Below are 23,957 nucleotides of genomic sequence, written 5' to 3'. Positions count from 1 at the left end.
ATATGAGGAGGGTCCCTACATTGTCTACAACATTGATTTTTGTGCTACACCATTGTAGGCTTATCCTCTCATCATCGCACTTACTTCCATGCTTAATGAAGGATAATGCATATCTAGTGGACATGTGTCTAGTTGTATGATTTATCATGTAGCTGATACTTAGGTATTTTAGATGCATCTCATAGGCCTTTATACATAGGCACTCCTAGTGTACTTTTAATGCATATTGAATCAAATACATTGTTATTCTGATAATACTCCTTTCTGGTATATAGTTGTGCTTATGTTTGAGTTCTTAGTTCTTGGGTGAATTTTTTCCTAATGTAAATTCTTACATGGTATCAAAGGTATACAAAATTCTTACATGGTATCAAAACTTAGAGATTTTCTCTTCACATAGCCATTCAAGACCATTGTTGCTTCAACACCTCAGCCCAAATCTAGAGTGCCGCAAAAATTGGGAGTTTCTAGAGCCTAAATAGACCTTGTCATTATGTCAAAAACACTAATTCGGTGAAAATTGACTATATATTTAGCTGCTCTAGGCCAAAGTCAATCATGAAGCAAATTTTTTTTGCAAATTAGCACCTGAAGGCCCTGATTTACAAGTTTGAGTATGGTCATTTTTTGATTTTCAATTTAATTTTTCAAATCTTCTTTTTATTTCTCTGTACTTTTGTCAGAATTTTATTGTAAATTTTTGGAATTTTTTTTGCCTAGCCAGACTAGCAAAGAATTTTTTTTTGCAGAATTAGGTAGTAACACCTTGGCCCTATAGAGAATATTCTACATTCAATTTGGAATATTCTTCTTTTAAATTTGCAGATAGAGCATTTAAATTGGTAGGCATCACAACATTTTTTAGTGTGAAGATCACCACTACTGAGCACATAATATCTGTTGAGCAACCAACAATCTGGCATGACAGCCTTGTTCTTTTATTTAACTGCCATGAGCTAAGCCTTTTAAACACTCATTTGAGTGTTTTCCCCATGAATGTTGGATTATTACTAAGTTTTTCAATATTTATTTTGGCCCCTGCGAAAGGCTACTAGTGGCAACTAAAACTTAGCCAACAAAACTCCATTATGATGGCTCTATGCACAATTTCATCACTGCTCTTTGTCTTTTGATGATACCTGTAGTTTACTCCATACCTGTGCTTCTCCTATAGCATGCCATGTGTTGCAACATTGACCCCACCCACTATAGGACACATGGCTCTATGTCGTGCCATTCCAATTGCCCACCTGTCCTCCACACAGAGAAAGAACAACACAAGCAGACACTTAGTTAGCAATTTGATGAAGTAGAGTTGTACAACTACTTGTTAGTCAATTCATTCATACACATTAGTTCTATATGTCATGTCACCTTGACATGTCTACCAAATCTGTATGATTTCGTACGCTAACATCATCATAGGGCTTAGAGTCACTAACATCATCAATCTAATGGCCTTAATTTGATAGTCATTTTATCATCAAAATTAGGCATTTTCTAACTACTACAATGGTCATTTGACCATCAAATTTAAGCATGCAAATTTCCTTCTAGACCCTCTCTAGATTGTTTTTTGATTTTGTAGCCTAATTTTGGGAGCTTATAATTCTATCATGCAGAATCCAATTTAGGTGTGATTTTTTTTGAAAGTGGGTAAAATTTCCTAAACTTTTTAGTGGTTGTGTTATTTTTTGGTTTTGGTGCAAGGATTTTTTAGAAATTACATTTTTTGGTGATTATACCTATTTAATCTTGCATTTTGCAACTTCAAACGCTATGTACGAGCTCACCTAAACACAAAAATAGGTTCCATTTTTTTGAAAGTGCATTCTTTTTGTCTACTTTCTAGATCTACAGTTAGATTCTAGGGTTGTGTGGACAAAATTCTCACTTTAAGAATTAGGGCTTTTTTTGCATTGTACTGCTTTGATTACTTTTTAGAATTGTTGTACGTCTGAACTACAATGCTTAGTGATAAATTTGGGCCTCAAAAGGTAGTTTTAATAGGTAAAATCAAAAGTCCAATTTATTCATTTTGACAAGTGGCCTATTGTACATGCACTACTTATAAAGTGCCAAAAACATCTTTTTTGGTGGGGTCTTTTGATTGAGTGAAAAGGGGGGCTATGTATTGTGTATTTTGTCTCTCTTGTGTACTCTTTTTGTTTATACATCATGGGTTTACCTAAATGTCTACCTCTAAATTCTCATAATTATTCTACATGGAAAGATACTGCATGGAGTATATTAATGGAAAAAGGTTGCAATCTTTATGTTGATGGCACAATTACCAAACCTACTGATGCTAAAGAAATAATTTATTAGAAAAAACAAAACCAACAAGCTTTAGTAATTATCAAGAGTTGTGTACATACAGATCTCTTCTACCACATTGCCAGTTTCATGAAATCCAAACCTACATGGAAAAAACTTGAATCATTGTATGGTAAGGTGGATGAGGAAAAGGGTTTTCAAATTGAGGATGTTCTACTTCTCTTGGATCAAAAGAACTTTGACACAATTCAAGATTACATCAACAAAGCCAATGGGTATAGGGCACTACTTAAAGATTGTGGAAATCCCATGAAGGATGACAAGTTGATTCATCACATTCTAAAGGGTCTACCTTCAGAGTATGCTTCCTTTGTTTCAAGTTTTAATTCTCACAGGTTAACCATGGGAACTACTTACTAGAAGCCTACATTTGATGCATTTGTAGAGATGTTGACTGCTATACAATCTCACTTGATAGATTTGGGAATTCTCATGACATCAAAGACCAAAGCATTGGTGGCTAGTGATTATCACCAATCAAGTCAAGGATGAAAAGTTCTAACAACAACAAAAAGAAGTAGTGGAAGAATAAATCACAATGTAAGAAACAACAATCTTCCTCACAACAAGGCAATTCTTCTTCCCGCAAGAAGGGAAGTAATGAAAAGAAGGACAAATTTTTTTGCGCATATTGCAAAAACCCAAATCATGATGAGCATCATCACAAGACTAAAAGAATTGATGAGTTGGAAAACCTACTCAAGAAGAAAAAAATTCAAGTGCCAGATACTTCCAAGGATTAAACTCCAACATTGTCAAAGGGAAAAGGGCAAGCACTTATGGAAAAATAGATACTTGACTTAGGTGCCTCCTATCATATGGGTTCTTCAAAGGGAGACTTTTCTTCATTGAAGTAGTCACAAGTACCACATATCTTTGTGGGAGATGAAACTAAAATGGAACTTGAAGGAAAGAGACATGTAGAAATGGAAAATAGGGAATTCAAATATGTTCTCTACATTCCAAAACTTAGTTTCAATCTTCTTTTAGTTTACCAAATCACTCACCTTTGAGATGGTCACAAAGTTGAGTTTTTCATGCTTCACATGGGTCTAGTTTCTTCATCACAAGAATGAAGTGGTTGGTAAGCTTCATCCCTTTAAGATTCATTTTGAAAACAAATCAAGGAAGGCCATCAAGGTTCTATGGATGGACAGCAAAACTAGATATATGGATAGAAGAGTTAAGAGCTTTTACAAAATTAAAGGAATTGATCTTCAGAGTCCACCAACATTTAATCTGCACAAGATAAACGTTGTAGCATTAAGGATTAGAACTCTCAAGACCATAGTAAGTTGCATGATTAAAGCCAAGTCTCTTGATCCAACACTTGAAGTCAAAGCCATTAGCAGTGCTACTCACATACATAATAGGTCTCCTCATAATGCCCTAGATGGGATGACTCCTTTTGAGGCATGGTGCAGTAGAAAACTAGTTGTGAGTCACTTTAGAGTCTTTGGTTGTCTAGCATGGGAAAATCTATCTTCCAAGGGATGCAAGGCACCAACACCTAGGCCTTGTACTTTTATTAGTTATGAAGACAATGCTAAAGCTTATAGGCTTATGGATCTTGAGGCTCATGATATTTTTGTGGAGAAGGATGTTCACTTTGAGGGAAGTTCACCCAACTTATCCTCTAGTCCTCTTTACACTTCATACACTATGAAAACTAAGTGACACCAATGATAGTGCTTCAATAGATTTAGACAAATGGGGTTCTATCAATAGTTGTAGTGAGAGGTCACAACATCAGTATATTCCACATGCATACATAGCCAAAGTGATAGGTCTAGCAAAGTTAGGTACATCTCATCTTCCAGCTCTAGATTTAGTTTATGACTACATGGTAGACATTGCAAGTTTGTTTATGGAGTCACACATTGTAGATTTGGGAGATAGTCTAGATGATTTGCATCTTCTCTTTGATGAAAATGATCCTTCTATAGTTGTTGTGAGGGCTCACTCTAACCCTCATGTTCATTCTCTACATGATCAATCTTTATAGGTTGGCACGACTGTGGATCCTTATGTACAATAGTTGTTAGAGGTCTCATTATTAGTTGAGGAGACCGATGGTTCATTGGAGCAGGTTCAACAGACATCCTTGCTAGATCTACATTCATTCTTTTTAGCACAGTTGGAAGGGGTGACCATAAGCATCAACATAGGGATACTTGAGAAGGTTTAGGGCCACCATACATCATTAGGATTGTACCATTTCCATTTTTTCTTCCAAAGGGGAGGAACATCATCCAAAATTTAGGGACCAGCTTTTACCTTAGAGCGGCTTTCATTGATAGGTATTCTTTATTTGGGGGGGACTACCTTTTCTCTCTTCTTCTTCTTTCTTATGAGGGGTACTTTTCCCTCTGATGAGGTCTTGTTCTTCTCATTATTCACTATTATATATACTAGAGGTATGTCGTAATGGGGGGTCTTGATTACTCCATCCATCCATGCATCTAGTTTTCTCATCTCTCTTTTTGTGGGAGGGTTTTTCCCATGAGGTTTTCCCTCTTTCTCCACTTTATGAGAGATTGCATTGCATTTTCATTATGTAAATTGGTACCTAAAATGGCCTAGTAGCTGGGACCCATCATGCATTTTCATCCTAGCTTTCATAAGCTTAAGGGCATTCCCTTAAGTTGCACTTAAGGGGGGGTGTTGGTGTAAATTCATATTGACTATTTACACTAACTTAAGTTTACATAGGTTAATGCATTATTTTATTAGATTACATTATTATATTATTTATTTTATGAGACAATTAGGAGTTTTTGTACCTTTTTGAGTTGTCATGTTGAAAACACAGAAGTATGCAACTCTATTTTAGCACATGTTGTCTATAACACTAATTTGTGTGCTTCACCATTGTAGGCTTATCCTCTCATCATCACACTTAATTTTTTTCTTAATGGAGGATAACCCATATCTAGTGGACATGTGCCTAGTTGTATGACTTATCATGTAGCTAATTCTTAGGCATTCTAGATGCATCTCGGAGGCCTTTATATATAGGCACTCCTAGTGTACTTTTAATGCATATTAAATTGAATATATTGTTATTTTGATCATACTCCTTTCTATTCTATAGTTGTACTTGTGTTTGAGTACTTATTTCTTGGGTGAATGTTTCCCTAAGGAAAATTCTTACATGGTATCAAAGCTATACCAAATTCTTACACAAATAATCTAAGAATCAACTACTTCCTATAAATAATTAAATGTGTTCCTTATTTGGACCCAACTGTAACAAAATTAAGATAGATTTCCTACTCTTTAGGGTCTGTAGAACAAAGATGGGTATTCCTAAGGGATGGTTCAAATGAATACTATTGAGCAAGAATCTATTAGTTTCATTCTCATTCACATCTCCTACCTATAACATATCCATATTTTTCTCATTCTATGACACTTTAAGATAATACACATCCCTTATAAATAGATTTGGTAAAAATTCTTCTCAAATTTACAAGTGCTTCTAGCAATGGTAGCTAACTAAGGCTTAGAGATCAAATGCAAACAAGTACTTAAAAATTGAATTTAATAGATTAGTGCCCCTTCCATTGGGATTCAGAGTCCATTCAATTCCTAGATTTGATTGATTTCTTTACAGTCAACATTATCAATAGTTCTTATTGAAAATCATACTCATAGACATCCTTCCTATTACCATGGAGATCCTATCAATACCACTAAAGCATTTATTTAATTCATTGAATTAATAGAAATCGTGTATCAATATACAATTTGATTCAACTACATTCAATTAGACAAGCTTTGTTTATACAACTTCAAAATAGCCAGGTAAAAGAAATCGATAGAAGATTCAACTAGAAAAGATGTGGTGATAGTTCATGTTTTTATTAATTTCATTTTGAAAAAAAATGTACAATTGAACAAGACTCAAAATGACTCAAAACCAAACATCTAGATCATGGAAAATTGATGTATTCTCATAAATTTGTAGAGAAAATATAATCAAAAGGCTAGACTAAATCATACTTAGTAAAGACTTAGAAAGATGATAATTCAAACCCTTTCTCTAGCCCTAAAATTTGACTTATATACTATGAGATGCAACAAGCTTCGGGCATCGAGAACTAACAACTGTCTTTTAACAAAGATATTTACATTTCAAGGTTGTCACAAAAGAAAAAACTATGGATAACAATTTTTTTTTTTGCATCAAAACATTTTTTCTGTTGGTCCACTTTCTATTACATCTTAAAAGGTGATGGCTTCAGTGGTTGGGTCTTCCACTATTCTTATTAGTTAGAATATGTAGCCATCATACTTGTTAATGATGTATCATAATTTATTGCTTGTAGATTAACCTCAACTTGAGGATCTTCACTGTCTTGATCATGAACTATTAAGGTAATAGTTATATATAAGTTTGTTTCTACCACATCATTAACCTAACCCATAGTACTTTCCATCTGAGATGATTGCCCTTCTTTGTATTCTTCTCTCCTCTAATCTTTTGAAGGTGCTTCAATGATTTGAATTTCATTTTGATACATCTCAACATTATCACTCTTAGCCTCTTCCCACTACTCATCAAAAGAAATATATACCATCCAATTGTCAAAATGTGTGTCATCTAGATAGTTAAAGTGCAAGATATCATTCTACTTCTTGATTACAAATTCAGCCTCCTTATCAATGTTAAAAAATTCTTATTTCAAAGAATCAAAGAATAACTAGATCTTCACCAGCTCCTCCATTGTGGTTGCCCACCATGCATTTCCTTTTTCCCTAATGACTTTATTTATTCTTAAACAAAATAAATGAACTAAATCTTTGGCCCATTCATATTTATTGTTTAGTTTATTCTTCTTATCCAAAGAAAATGGGAACAAGTTGAATTTTTTACTTTTATACTTATTCAAGTAGCTAACAATCCTCCTCTATAACCCAACTCTTCTATCATCAAATTCTAGAAGATCATTAGTAATATCATAAGTTTTTTTCTATGTGATCATGTGAAAATTTGATGACAGAATAAGAAAGAAATGTGACCTCTTTTCTCCTTTTATTCCACTGATTGGCAATGAGTTTCAAAGTATCTTCATTTGCTTTTATCTCTTCCCATATGTTTATTACCCTTGCTAATTGATCATAGAAAAATGGCCATTCAATTTTGTCAACTAGATACATGACTACCTTTCTCAATTTATCTTCATATTGCACATTCAACTCTACATGTAGTGCCCATAGGTTTCTCTTCTCCTCTTCAAAATCTTCAGTTGTATAGTATTGTGGCCTCTTTGGAGTATCAAGAATTTCAATGAGGGGAGATGATTTGAAAGGCTCCACTAGTGGGTGAGGGTATGTGATCCTTGGCCTAGAAGATTGTTCCATCACTTGATTTTTCAGTTCAATTCTTTTTTGAACTTCTTTATTGTAAGCCTCCAAAACTTTCTCATATTTAGCCTATAGCTCCAATCTTTCCTTCTCATCTCTCTATGTAGTGGCCAAAGCTAAGTGAGATGTACCAACATTCATATGTAAAATGTCCACATGGATAGTATCTTCCACTCTCTTTACAATTATATTTCCCATTAATCTAGTGTCATCTAGTTGTGATGAGATAGTCTTGGATCCTTTCCTTAATGATTAAATGACTAAGGCAACCTAGTCTGCACTAAAGGTGGCACTTTTTATTTCTTTCTTATATTGGTCATGTATGTTTAATTTATTAGAAAAAAAATTAAAAACTAGAGCATCTATTATATCCCAATTGGGTAGCAATAGAATATTAGATTCTTTCACCATTTATCTCCCCTCTTCAGGGGTTGTATTTTTGAATTATTTCATCATTTCTTCTTTTACTTGATTCTACATGGCTACCTCCTCCATTTCTAGATGCTCTATTCTTAAGTTATTACATCTTTCCTCATATTTTCCCATATTTTCTCTCCATGCAAATTGGTAGAAGGCTCCTTTTCTAACAAAATTATCATCAGACAAAAATTCATGACTAGCTTATTCAATTATAGGATCTAATTTACTCTTTTACTTGAATATTTCCCTCATCCATCTTTGCTGGGAAATAAATACTCCCCCTTGGGACCCCAGCAGTTCAAGTTGCTCCCCAGTGAACTACTCCTCTCCAATCTATAAAGGGGATTGGGTAGGTGAATATTCCTCAATGTGAGGACCTTTTTCTTTCATTTATTTTTTGCCTCTTAAGAGAGGGCTCATTAGGTCTTTCTTCCAAGACAACACTAGTGGATCCAATTATTTGTTTAACTTTATCCATAGTGTTCTTCTTATTTTGGATTATATTATACACAAACCTTTTCTAAACAATCAATTGTACTACTCCAACATTGGGAGTGAATGCTAGCCTTCTCATAACCTCTTTGGCTTTACAAAGATATGTATTAATGAAGAATTTCTTCTTCTCATTCATTGTCTCCATTATCTCAGGAAAAGTTATCATGAGTTTATTTATTTTATCTACCTCTATAATTGCATTATGAAGAGGCTCATAATCTTTGTCAAAATAATGAATGAATTCCAAAACTCTTGAAAAAAATCTCCACTTTTCTTTCTTGGTCTCCTACTCTTGTAAAGAGAGCTCATTGCTTATTATATCCTTAGGGTAATAAAACTCATATTTTATGGAACCAAGCTTAGCCCTATGTCTAAAAACCAAATCATAGAATCCCATAGTATCAAAAAAATGGGGATGAGATACAACCATCTTATACTAGTCTAATAATTTATATAGCAATAACCAATCACCTTTTGTAATTAAAAAATGATGGGCTATAGTACAATGTGGGAAAATTGAGCCTCTTTTTCTTTTTAACAAATAATTTTTCTCCAATCCTCCTAGCTACCATAGCATCTTAGCTATCCCCACTTTTAGAGGCACCAGGTAGGGTAATACACGAGGAGTCCCTTTGAAACTATAAACTCTAAACATAATTGAAACAGGGTATGGTATAATAACTCCCCAATTATGTGATATTTTTAAACTAGAGGACTTTCCATGGGTTTGATAAACTTATTAATGCCTTAGGAATTTTGGGATTTTCCCTTAATAAGAGGCACCTTAACCTTGAGGCAAAGTACCTATAAAACTTGACAAAACTAGCCTTTTCTGCATCCCAGGTCATATCTACACTCCACAATTGAACTAGCAGAGCTCCTCCCTCTTGTTCTTTGTTCAAATGCATTTCTTTCTCAAAATATGTTACACCTTTGAAAAAGAACACATGCATCAATAGTGAGCAATGACCAAAAAAAATTTCTACCTTGCCCTTGGCAATTCCAACCAGGCCTATATGGATTTCTTCTGCTAAATAGGAGGCAAAATTAAAAAGAATGTCAACACCAAAAGAAGAAATCTAAGCCATCATATACATAAAATTTCTATTCATAATATTATGCTCATCCTCAATAAAAACCTTACATAGAGTCATATATATCTCTATAGCCTGGGAAGTGAAATATTCCTTTTTGAAAGATTCCCTAGTAGATGTTACGATCACTAGTAAGTTCCCAATTGTGTCTATGTGTGCCCTCAATGGACCCTATCTGATCTTATCCCTTTTATATATATATTCCTTTTCTAATTTTTGTAGGTCAATAGATATATGATAACTTTATAGTAGTTGAAGACCAAAAACTTCTCGAATTTCCTAAGGACTTATTATGATCAGACACTTGCCATCTAACCTTCTAACTACTCTGATTATTGGGTCATAATTTTTAACAATAACCTCTAATAGATCATAACATAAAAACATTAGGGAACACTATTTTTCCCAAGTCAAAGTTTGAAATATTTCCATGAGGGGAAAATAATGTCCTTTCAGAGAACCATTTTTTAAAGAGACAAAGCCGTATTTGAGAAGTTTTGGCATTCCTAACCTAGTTCCCCTTATCATACAATCCATCAAAAATTTTGAGTCTAGGGCTCAAAGTGGTTAATTTATTTACTTGAGCAGATTCATTTGTGGACTCAGACAACAATTCAAGGAGGTCATCATGTATGTTTGTAGAAAAATAATCAACTTGACTCAAGAAAACTTTCTTTGGAGACATGGAGATTAAAATTGTAGAATACTAAAAAGCGTAATATATAATGGACTGGGAAACTTGCTCTTCACCATCCTATAACTGTAATTCTGTGACACACTATGATTATTGGAATTTCTTCGCATTTTAGTCACCAAGCATAATTTTTCAATAACTCTGAGCTCTTTGGAAGCCTAAACATTTGTTTGTGTATGAAGGAAAAAGGAAAGCTTTTTGCAATATACTCTATTCCTACTTGGCATGAGGAGCTTTCAATCTTCATAAATGAGTTGTAAGGAGAACAAAGTGGCACTACCTTCTAGTTTTTTCAAAATATGTTGTCAATTTTAACAAAAATTGATGATCCAGGAATAAAATAAAAGATGACTCATTTTCTACTTGCCAGGCTAGAAATCAATCCAATAAGCTTTCTCTGTATAAGCCTTTCTTTTACTACTGGCAACTTGGACCTGACCCACTGGCACTATGGACACATGTCACCTTCTTGCTATATCACCATGCACAACTAGTGAGCAATTTCCATATGCATTGTAATGATCACCATCGATTCATTATATTCTGATGATGTGCAATTGATCACTATTTTAACATGACTATAGTAGGTCCGTCCATCTCTCCCTTTGGTTGCTATGTTGTTACCATTACAAACAAGCAATTTCTCATAACAACTTAGCACCTACCATTGATGCAAATTTGGTCTAATGATGTGGGATCTGCTATTATCTTATTTTAACTATGGTGGGCCCATGCATTCCTTCCCTTAGTTTCCATGTCACATGGAATAAATATTGCACAACTCCTAATAGTGACTTGGTGACAATTGTTGATGAAACTTTGATATGACCATCCCAAATATTTGTTTTCCCTTTTCTTGAGTGCTTTTCCATGTCATATGTGATTTGGTAATAGCTTGAAATGTTGGCAAATCATATATAATATTTTAATCCCCTTCACAACATGATAAAATTGAGCCTTGTTGTGTCTTGAGATTTTTGGTAAGGTGCTATGTCACTACTGGTGTAAAACATTGATTTTCTAGTCATGACATAATGACCACTGCATTCTTTAAGAAATCCAGCACAAGAAAAACACATGTTCTTAATTATTTCCAATGTGTCACAATGATTATGTGTTGACTAAAAACCTTTGGGACCTTCCATTCAATATGACTATTGCCACTTTCCATCTTCTTAGGCAAGGCACCATGTCACTACTACTGGAATTCCTTGAATTTTTAGTCATGACATAGCAACCTCCTTAAGAAGTTAAGAAACTTTTATGCCAAGAAAAATCACACATCTTTGCCATTATTACTACAATTAGTGCTTCTGACAATGTAACATAAGCATACAACCTTATTAAAGAACAAAAAAAATTTATGGCACCCATGCACTTGTTAACCTCATGCTTTTTATTTTTAGGCAAGGCACTATGTTGCTACTAGAAAAATTCATGCATTTTTCAGTCACAACATAGTGATCTCCCAGACTTTGCCAAAACTGGTGATGGAAAACAACTAGTCCCTTTCTCCAATACTGACATCTCTGACCTCAGTCTGTCTATCAAGAACTTTAAAATAATGAAAAATTGATGCCTATTTTTCTATTTCCATCACTATCTTTATGTTTTGCAATGGTTTCCATGTCACATATGTAAAATACTTGCAAATTCGCTATGCAACATGATGAACACCATAGATCTAGAAGAAATTTGAAGATAGGAAAAAATTTTAGAAAGAGAAAACTAAAAGGAAAGAATTTTAAAAAGATCTCCCAAAAGAATATTACACTTTCAAAATTGATTCGCCTACTAAGCCCTCTTTTTTTAAAACATGAACATATGACTTAACAACTTTACTTGGGGCATAATAATATTTAATAGGGTTTCACCTAGGTTTCCTTTTATAAAACTTGCAGAAACAAAACCCTAACCTGTAGGATACAAATTTATTTGGCTCTTTATTTTTTTGGAAGGAGTTGGTCACCTTATTTTGACTGAATTTTGTTATGAGTAATTATAGATGGGGGTTAAAGAATTAATGGGAGACTAGTAAGATGGTAGACTTGCTACAAGTGTTATGTTAGGATAAGTGGGGAGAGGCTTTTAAAATTCAAGGATTAGTAGATATTTAGATATTTTTCTTTTATATTTATTGTTATTGGGGAAACTAAAATTTGACTTGTAGGCCCATCCATGTGTTATTGATATTGGAGGGTTAATTATTAAATAGTAAACAAAATAAAAATGATCAATATAATATTAAACTAAAATAAAACAAAATATTAAATAATCTGAAATAAATAAATAAATATATACATATAAATAAATAAAAACATTCAAATAACATAATTGAACAAAAGAAAAAAATTACAAAATAATAGCATAAGATGGGAGTATTAAATATGGATAACTGAGTACTTAGGTAGTATTGTTATATAGAGATATGGAAAGTAATTGATTGATACCTAGACCTATTTGAAAAATAATAAGAATAAGTGGAAATGTTTCATTTAATAACCTAGTTGTCACCCTGATAGTATTAAGACATCAAAGGAAAAGAGTAAGATTACACAACATTAAGTTGGACAGTTGAAAAATAAAATAAAATAAATGAATTAAAATAATAATAATAATAATAATAAAATTGTACTATTTTTTCTCCACAAATTTAGGGCATGACATTCTCGTATCAAAGCTTTTGGTTCACCACTAGGAGCCTAACCCATTATGTCTAAAGTATAAAACTGCAACTTTGTGTAGGATGCCTCCAGCCACCAACAATGATCATTGGTGGGTTTGAGGCTCTAGCGATGCACAAGAGGCCCCTAGAGGGGAAGGATGAGGAATTTTTGAACCACCACTAAAGAATACCCAAAATATTAGTCAACTTTTTATAGCCATTTAGAGCCTTATTGGGGTGGTGCAGGAAAGGTCATCGCCTATAGTTCCATAGCCTAAATAGTAAGGAATAAGGGAATAGAGAGTTGATAATAGGGAAAGAAGTAGGAGTCCACCACCTAGAGTTGCAGGGGGACAAGGTGATGAGAAAGAAGCCTCCATTCATCAGATTGCTCCACCTCTAGTAGAGAGAGCACCTTGGGATATAGGGAATGAGATTATGGACTTGATCCAACTCAAACCACCTCTCTTCAGAGGAACCATAGAGGCTACACAAGAAAAGGCATGGTTGTAGAGCTTGGAGAGGTGCTTCAGGTTGCAACCATATGTAAGCAATCTAAAGCCCTGACTTGCCATCCATTTACTTCAGGATGGTGCTTCCAATTGGTGGAAGCAATAGGAGACCTTGGGAGGAGTTAGAATAGAAATACTTAGCTGGGAGGCTTTTGAGGCCATATTTTGAAACAAGTATCTCTTGGAACATTTTAGATAGAAATAGATTGAGGAATTCCATGACCTCCAACAGAGGGGCCTTACTGTAGCCTAGTACAACAACATGTTCTTGGAGCTACTCCCTTATGTAGAGTATATGAGAGATGAGAAACTACACATCCATTAATTTTTTAAAGGTCTTAACCCATCTCTCCAGGGATCAGTATAGCTAACATTTCCTACCACCTTTCAAGAGCTAGTAGAGATAGCATTGGTGGTCGAGGAAATTCATACTAGGTAGGACTCATAGGATAGGTCCCATAATTGGAACCCCATTCATCAGCTAGCATAGCATAAACCCTCTTGGAAGGGTAATTAGGCAAATTTAGTGGGGTCCTCAATGGGCCCACAGACTCAGTAGAGGGGTTAGCAGGGCTCTAGAAAAAGATCATCTCAGGGTTACCAAAGCTCTAAGCCCAAGTAGTGGTAGACACAGGGCTGCAAATAGGATCAAAGGTCATATAACTAGTACACACAACCTACCAAAACTCAACAGTCCTCTAGGGGAGGCTTTAGTGGATCTAGCAGGACCAAGGTTCAACAGTAGTCTAGGCCACAGGGAGTGCAAGTTCAGACCCATAGGCCATGCTATGCTTGTGGTGGCATGGGTCATATTGCAAGGGAGTGCGCACAAGGTCCCATAGTAGGAATTCAATGAGGAGCCACCTCTGAGCCTATAGTTGGTGATATGGGGAGGTCCCATAGGGTATTTGTAGTGGTTGACAACTGCTAGGTTGAGCATCAAGCCACCATGATAAAAGATGTAGGTATGATTAGGGGTAGTAAGGCTACTATATTTTTTGACTCCAGAGCTACAAATTCTTTTATATCTCCATTTGTAGTGGAGCATTGTAGGTTAGTGGTAGCTAGACAAGAAGTTGACTAGGAGGTTGAGTTAGCTTCAGAGGCTAAGGTGTTAGTTGATTCCTTAATCCATAAGTGTCCAATCTAGATTGCAGATATTTTCACCACATTAGATTTGTGTATCACTCCAATGGGAGCCTATGATGTAGTCCTTGTCATGGATTGGCTTAGTGGCCACAGTGCCAAGATGGATCGTAGAGAGAAGAGAATTGAGTGTGTAGATGATCATGGCACACCTAAGGTGATGTTGGGGTTTTAGAGGCCAGTATCCATTTGTATGATTTCTGCCATGTAGCTTAAGGGGTGCATGTGAAAGGGATATTAGTTATTTTCTATCACCATCAGTGATAGTGAGGAGGATGTAGAGGAAGAACCTTTTCTTGATGACTATCTAATATTACAAGAGTTTGCAAATGTGTTTTCATTAGAACTACCTAGTATGGCACCACCAAGAGTAGTTGACTTCCATATTGATCTCATACTAGGAACTAAATCCGTATCTAGAGCACCTTACATGATGACCACCCATGAGCTCAATGAGCTAAAGTTATAGGTAGAGGAACTTTTGGAGAAGGGGCATATCTGACCTAGTGTGTCACCTTGGGGAGCACTGGTGATCTTTGTCAAAAAGCAGGATGGATCACTAAGATTGTGTATAGATTACCAATAGTTGAATAAAGTAACTATCAAGAACCAATATCTAGTACCTAGGATTAATGACCTATTTGATTAGTTATAGGGTGCTTGAGTTTTCTCAAAAATAGATTTGAAGTTAGGGTACCATCAGTTGCACATCGTGGAAAGTGATATCCACAAGATTGCATTTGACACAAGATATGGTCACTATGAGTTCACAGTGGTACCTTTTGGTCTCATGAATGGACCAGCTATATTTATGAGCCTCATGAATGGGTTATTCTAAAAATTCCTAGATAAGTTTGTAGTCATGTTCCTAGATTATATATTGGTCTATTCTTCAGATGAGAAGGAACACGAAGAGCACCTACGACAAATATTATAGTGATTAAGGGAGAATCAACTTTATGGTAGCTAGTCAAAGTCTGCATTTTTCAAAAGGGAAGTGCATTATTTAGGTCATGTGATATCAGGGGATGGATTCTCAATGGATCCATCCAAGATTTGAGCCATGATGGATTGGCCAGCACCTACCAACATCATAGAGGTCAAAAGTTGCATGGGTTTAGCAGGATACTATAGGTAGTTTGTGGTAGGATTTTCTAAGGTAGCTCACCCTATTACCTCTCTTTAGAGGAAGGGGAAGAAGTTCGAGTGGATAGAAAATTGTGAAGAGTCCTTTTAGAAGCTCAAGAAAGCACCCATAAGTACACCCATTTTAGCAGTATTCGACCCCTCAAAGGATTTTGTAGTATGCACAAATGCTTCCTTGGATGGAAATGGAGCTATTGTTATGCAAGAGGGTCAAGCCATATCTTACGAGTCAAGGAAACTTAAAGGTCATAAACTCAATCACCCTACTCATGATCTCAAGCTCAGAGTTGTGGTCCATGCATTGGAATCATGGTGACATTTTCTTTTAGGGAAACAATTTGAACTCCATTCAGATCACCAAAGCCTGCAGTACATTTTCACATAGCTAAACCTTAATGCTAGACAGAGGAGGTGGATGGAATTCCTATGTGAGTATGATTTTGATGTACATTACATTAAGGGTAAGGAGAATGTAGTAAAAAATGCCTTGAGTAGATGATGTCATGAGCTTTCTTCCATGGTCACTAGTATAGATTTGAGGGAGCGTATTATGCATCACCTACCAGAGGATGATTTCTATGTAGAATTTTTCTAGCTAGTCCACTCTCAAAAAACCCTTGAGGGTAAATTTGTTAATTATTCTATGGATTTTGAGGGTATATTATGCCATAAGAGATGCATCTACGTTCCTTCCATAGGGGACTTGTGTGAGTTCATTATTCTAGAAGCTCATTGAGCACCCTATGTAGCACATCCTAGAGTCAAGAAACTCCATGCAAACTTTGATAGCTATATCATTCACCTAGTATGAGGATGCGAATTGCTAATATCATGGTGAGATGTCTTGAGTGTAGGAAAAACATGGACATCTAGGTGGACTTTTGTAGCCACATGAGATACTCGAGTGGAAGTGGGACACTATCTCCATCGATTTCATTATTGGTCTTCTGATGTCTTCTCATCATCATGATGCCATCATGGTGATGGTTGACACCTTGACAAAAGTTTCTCATTTTTCATCTATTCGCACCACCTTTATAGCACTCATAGTGGCATAGATATTCCTGTGAGGTATTGTTTGACTCCATGGCATACCTCATAAGATAATATCAGACAAAGATTCCTCATTTACCTCTTCATTATGGAGGGAATTGTAGACATCATTGGATAGCAAGCTCAATTTTAGTACATCCTATCATCCTCAGATACACAAGAAAACCAAGAGAGTTAAATAGATTCTATAGGATATGTTGTAGATGTATGTGATGGGCCACCAGTCCAAATGGGAAGAGTACCTCCATCTTGCATAATTTGTCTATAATAATGAGCATCACGTTTCCATTGGCATGCCACCCTATCAAGCCTTGTATGGTAGGCCTTGTAGGACCCCTTTAAGTTGGGATAGGATTGAAAAAAGGATATCTATAGGGCCACAATTAGTCAAGGACATGGAGTAGTAGGTAGCATTGATTAGGCAATGCATTAGAGAAACCCAAGATAGACAAAAGAAATATGAAAATGTGAAGAGGGTGGATCGAGAGTACATGGTTGGTGAGAAAGTATTTTTGAGAGTGTGACCACATAAGAGCCCAATCCAATTTGGAAAAGGCTCTAACTTAGCACCTCAATTTGTGGGCCCCTTTGAGATTTTGGAGTGGATAGGACTAGTTTCTTATTGTTTACCCTACCACCTACTTATCATGCATTCATGATGTATTTCATGTATCTATATTAAGGAAGTATGTTTATGATGAGTCTCACATTATATATTGGGATGCCTTGCAAGTGGAGTCAGACAGATGGATAACATTGGAACACATTCACATTTGGGGTTGATGAACCCTTAGAATTTGAGGCAGAGAGCTGGAATAGGTTAGGGTCTAATGGGATTGTTATGATGAGGTCATGAATTCATGGGAGGATGCATCTCAAATGAAGGCACAATACCCATACCTTTTTTATGAACTCCAGGAGGAAGTTCATTCCTGGGGGTGAGGATGTGAGGCCTCACCCCCACCTGACATAGCATGGATATGCTATTTACATTTTGATATTTGGGATCATGATATGTTGATAGATATTTGGGATTTGATGGATAGTGGATTATTTTATTTACGAATTTTGATGCTTTAGTAGTGTTTTACATTATTATATGCACTTAGAACCTGTAATTGTGTAAGATATATTTGAAAAACACATGGATACAGTTTTATGACTTGAGACTATTATATTTTTGATGTGATGCTAAACATTAATTTAATTATAGATAGATGTTAAATTGATTATGATACATTATGAGATGAGTGATTATGATATGCAGAGACATGGTTATGATGATCTATGATACAAAGAGAAATGATAATTTGATTTTGATGTTTATTCAAATGTAGATAGATGTTAATCTAATGGCTTGTGATATGTAGATTAGATATTATAACATCTTGGATGATTTAAATGGGAAATTTACTAGAATTATGGTTATCACTATATGCATTTACCTTATATATGTTATATGACTCCTTTGACTACTGATGCTTGAGTTTATTGTGCAGAAAGTGGAACCATGGAAATTCTTGGGGGAAACAAGTTCCAAACCTTGGGAACACAATTTAACCAAGGTGAATCTTTGGAAGATTCAAAAGCCTTGTTGTGAAAGTATTTTTCTTCGTAATTGTATGGTTGCTTGCTTGTGAATATGTTTAATCATAACCTAGATGCATGAAAGACATGTCAAGGAAAATGTAATGTATTTTTATGTGTCACTTGACACTTGTATAGTCTATGTCTTGATGACATGTCATCTGGAGTGTTGGTCACAAGGTCACTTAATTTTGGTCCTTTTCCTTCCTTTCAATTAATTCTTAAGTACACCCATTTGGGAGAGAGTGTTAGGATGGGTCACCATAATGTTGAAATTCGAATTCAAACTTGATAGGTAGTTTAGGAGACCTAAATGGGATTCTAAAGTGTTATTTTATTGTTAAAAAGCCACCAAAATGTTAGTATAGCATGTTAGGGGCCTAAATTCAATTATTTTAGTGATTTCCTAGCTTAGCGAACCCCTTAAACAAAGCCAACTTGAACCAATTCGAAATATGAGTTTTCCTATGATAGAACCCTCACAACCCCACTTGGTCAAACTTCTTATTTTGGAGAAGCAACAATGTAAGATATGGAGGCTAGATGTTCTTACTAAAAAGGGTTAGTGGAGAGTCTTTTAGAGGGGGAGTGACAAGTTAGTGGGTTGTTCACCCACTCTCTAACTTTAGAGACAACTAAGTTTTGGAGGGATATTAAGGGAGCTCTACTACAACCATCCTTACCCTAGCTTGGACGAAGGTTGGTGACCCAAACATGTTCTTTTATTTATTTTTATTTTTTTAGCATGGATAAGAGAATCTACAAGTGTGAAGAGTTATCAATTGAGTATGTTTTGCATTATGAATCTTGTGTTTGGAGCTTTGTCCTTGTGTTGTGGAAAGGTGAATGTGTCTTGTGCTCTTGGAGATTTTTCCTTTTTTTTTGTTTTTGTTTCCTTTTTGAATGTAAGTGTTTATTGTGATTATGGATGTGAAGGCTTCACTCACTCTTGGGAGGGTAGAGAAGCCTTGGGTGAAGGGCATAAGTTGGGCTTGTCATTGCAGTTGAGAAAGATTACCTGATGATGAGGGTTTGTTATTTTCATGGAGTATGGGCTCCATTAAGGCCATGAATCTTGTTGTTTTGGGAGGTACAAAGAGGTTTTGGTGAATGAGGAGGAGATGATTTTTCTTGAAAGCCTCGAGAGGCAAATACAATGGCAATATCTTGTTTATGTTATGGTGGCCCAGAGAGGCAAAATGAATTGGCAATATGTTATTTATGTTGTTATAAATTTCTCCTCTTTGAAGAGCCCAACTTCAACCAACATTTTATGATTCCAATGGATAATCATTGTGAAATCCATGAGAGGGTGTGTATTGTTTTTATATTGTGTTTTCATGCAAGGTTTTGTGAAGTATGAGTGCAACCTATTTGGATCTTGTTTCCCTTCGTTAGTGGGTGGCTTAATAGAAGCCCAGGTTGGGAGGTGAGCCTCCATGGTTCCTATTTTGTGTGTTTTATGTGTATGTTTTTGTGAAGATGCATGCCAAGAAGTATTAGGGTTTCACCCTTGATAAGGTGGAGAAGATCCAAATGTGTAAAGAAAGCTCAATGTTCATGTTTTATCAATGTTATGATTGTGAAAGTCTCTTGTTTTGTCTCAAGGTGATGTAAGAGCTTGTGCTATTATTACCATGTGAAGATGTATAGGAAAGGATTTGTGAATGTTCCACATATATGTTCCTTGTAAAAACATGATCATTTGAAGGTTTATGTGTTATGAAAGTATTAGTATGAGTTGTAGATATATTGGTACCATTGTTACCATTCAAAATTGTAGAAGGAATGTTTGAAAGTTGTATGTTTATTTAATTTTCAATTTTAATAAAATTTTCTATATTAAATTTCATGTGTTACGAAATAAGATTGTATGTGAATCCTCTCTTTTGATGTATTTGTAGACATTTATATCATAAATGGAGTTGATAAGATTCAATATATATCAAATGCACTAAAAAGATGTGTGTGTGTGTGTGTGTGTGTGTGTGTGTGTGTGTGTGTGTGTGTGTGTGTGTGTGTGTGTGTGTGTGTGTGTGTGTGTGTGTGTGTACTTTGCATTTCATAACTTAGAATAAAAATTTGAAGTGACAATTCATTTTACAAGTATTATGCATTTGGCTCTTAAGTCCTATTAATTTTCTAGGATGATAAAACCATACTACTAACAATTATGTACACTTAAAAAAATATAAAAAAAATTCAGAAGGAAATGAAATGAAGTTGTCTATGAGTAGAGAAAATCTATACATCAACCTTGTTGTAGGTCTACATTTTCCTCACTCAAAAAATGTATGAGGAATGACTAAATAACCTTCCCTTATTATAATCCCTTAAAATATTCAAGGAATATACTTAGAAAGTAGTCATAAAGAAAGAAATAAGTAATAATTTAATGTGTAATAGATAAGAAAACACAACGATAATAAACAAACTCAAGGACTTAACTAGGTATCTATACCTATGACCACTCACCTTGATGGGCATTGAAAAATCCACATCAAAGTTGATTCACATGACTAGAGGGTGCCTTACAATTTAATTTACATTTAATATACATATATTAAAAAAGGGGAAGGTTGAAATCTAAAAACATCCAAATCAATATGGTACTATAAAAAAAAGTAATAATAAAGAACTCAAAAGAAATCAAATACTAAAATATGCCTAACAACTCTTCCACATTAATAAGCTTTATCAAGCCTAGGCATGCCAATAAAATTCGACCTTAATCATGGATAGACTATGGTCCCCACATGTTTGACTAGCTACCTTTTGAAATCATGTAAAAAGAAATGATGAGAATCCCTTTCTAACATAATAAAAGCTCTCATATCCACCTTGGCATCTTAACACTTTCTATTTGTTTATTTATGCCCCTCACATCGCATCATGCCTAGGGATAGGGTGTCTTGCATTTAGGAAGGTTAGAAAAAAGATGATTAGTGGTTGGGGGTGTAAGGCCACAACAACAATCATGACATCTTGGGGATCCTAATACTTGGATCTTGCCAAAAGGTGTTGGAAAAAAAAAAAACCCACTATTCGCTACCCCTTAATAAGACCATGAGCACGTGACCCTAGATCTTGGAGTATGCTAGAAGGAGGTGGTCACCTTATTTTGACTGAATTTTTTTGAAAGTATAGATGGGGGTTAAAGAATCAATAGGAGACTAGTAAGATGGTAAACTTGCTACAAGTGTTATGTTAGGATAAGTGGGGAGGGGCTTTTAAAATTCAAGGATTAGTAGGTATTTAGATATTTTTATTTTATATTTATTGTTATTGGGGAAACTAAATTTTGACTTGTAGGCTCATCCATGTGTTATTGATATTGGAGGGTTAATTATTAAATAATAAACAAAATAAAAATGATCAATATAATATTAAACTACAATAAAACAAAATATTAAATAAATTTGAAATAAATAAATAAATACATATAAATAAATAAAAACATTCAAATAACATAATTGAACAAAAGAAAATAATTACAAAATAATAGAATACAATGGGAATATTAAATATGGATAACTGAGTCCTTAGGTAGTATTGTTATATAGAGATATGGGAAGTAATTGATCGATACTTAGACCTATTTGAAAACTAATAAGAACAAGTGTAAATGTTTCATTTAATAACCTAGTCGCCAGCCTGATAGTATTAAGACATTAGAGGAAAAGAGTAAGATTACACAACATTAATTTAGATGGTTAAAAAATAAAATAAAATAAATGAATTAATAATAATAATAAAATTGTAGTATTTTTTCTCCATAAATTTAGGGCATGACATAATTTTTGGTTTAGATATAGAACAACACAATCAAATTAGGGGGAGTTATTGAATTTTGAGGTATGATAGATGAGACATAAGTTTTTGTAAAATTTTGAAATTTTGAAATTTTGTATCTAAATGGATACTATCTAAGTTATTCTTGAAAGGCTAGAGTTATTCATGCATGACCAAGCATTTTTGCTACTCATGTCAAAAGGGGAGATTGTTAATTTCATATTGGTTTTGACATATGAGTGCCAATATACTTAAGTCATTTACTTAGTTGATGCCAAACAACTAATACATGTCAGGCATAAGTTTTTAGATAGTATATGTCAAGTGACAGATATTTAGTATGTGTCAAGTAACTAGTAAGTGTCACGTCACTCAAGTTCCAAGAAAATAGTACGTGCCAAGTTATTCACATGTCAACTGATCAATGGATGTTGAGTCATTCAGAGGTTGAGTTACAATATTGAAGTTATAGTTTATGCAGAGCATCATGGACTTTAGATGCTGAGTTATATAATCTTTACATAGTTGATTGTAATGGCACAAACTTCTATGTAAACCATTTTGGAGCCAACTTAAGGATTATTTTACAATTTTTTTTGATAAGTATGAATCTTAATTATAAATCCCTATGAATTACATGCATCTAGTAAGAAAAAGGGAAGGATTAATTAGCTAGATGGGTGAATCACAATCATTGATTTGTACTTAACCCTAAGTCACCTAGGTCTTCTTAAGGAGGACAAACCCTAAACTTTCTATGAGTCTGAAAGGAGAAAATAGAGAATGTTTGCATGCACAAACTGAGCTTTCATGGTGACAAAGGAATTTTTAATTAAGATATATAGAAGAATCAGTTAGAGAAGAATAAAAGAAAGGAATTAGAGGATAACATAGATACATTTGATTAGAAATGATCAAGTACACATCAAGAAAGAGGTGATCTATCATCAAGCAACATAGTGCTAACTGAATGATCATTGTTTAGCCATTCTAATAGGTGAATTAGCAAAATCTCTTAATAGAATATAACTAACATGTTGTTTTAAATCCTTTAATAGGGTGCTTACTTCATTGTAAATTTAATTCCTTTGATCATGCACACTCCTAATAGGTTGTACAAATTATTTAACATGGTGAGACCTAACAGTCTTTGTAAGCCTTTAATAAGGAAAACCTTTCATAGGGTAGATCATGTCTCATGATCAAAACATTGTAACCTTCATTGGACACACTTTATTACTGCAATAGTGAAGATTTGTGGGTGTTATCCGCACCCCAGTTTTACCTTCTTCTTGGAGGATTTCTAGGTAACCAAATATCTTGTGTCATATATATGATTGAATGTTTTACTTTTATGCTATGGATGTATATGCTTACTTTGGTATTTCAATTTATATACATAGATTATGAGATGGATGTATGGTGAATGTTTTTGAGGTTGAAAGTTTTAAGTCCTAATTCATACCTCCCTAGAGTTTACTTTCCCTATTGTATTTCTAATGACAACTATACTAAATGTTAATGCAATATTAGGCCTTGTGTGTACCACATACTAAAGTTTATCAATCATAAACCTTTTAGTAGTTTGATTTACCTCCTTTGAATAATCATCCTTAGACAATTTATTTCTTGTAGACATAGGTATT

The sequence above is a fragment of the Cupressus sempervirens genome, chromosome 4 (assembly GCF_028749045.1).
Source record: "Cupressus sempervirens isolate cs-2001-9-10 chromosome 4, ASM2874904v1, whole genome shotgun sequence".
NCBI classification, from domain to species: domain Eukaryota; kingdom Viridiplantae; phylum Streptophyta; class Pinopsida; order Cupressales; family Cupressaceae; genus Cupressus; species Cupressus sempervirens.
Note: the sequence above shows the minus strand (reverse complement) of the source record.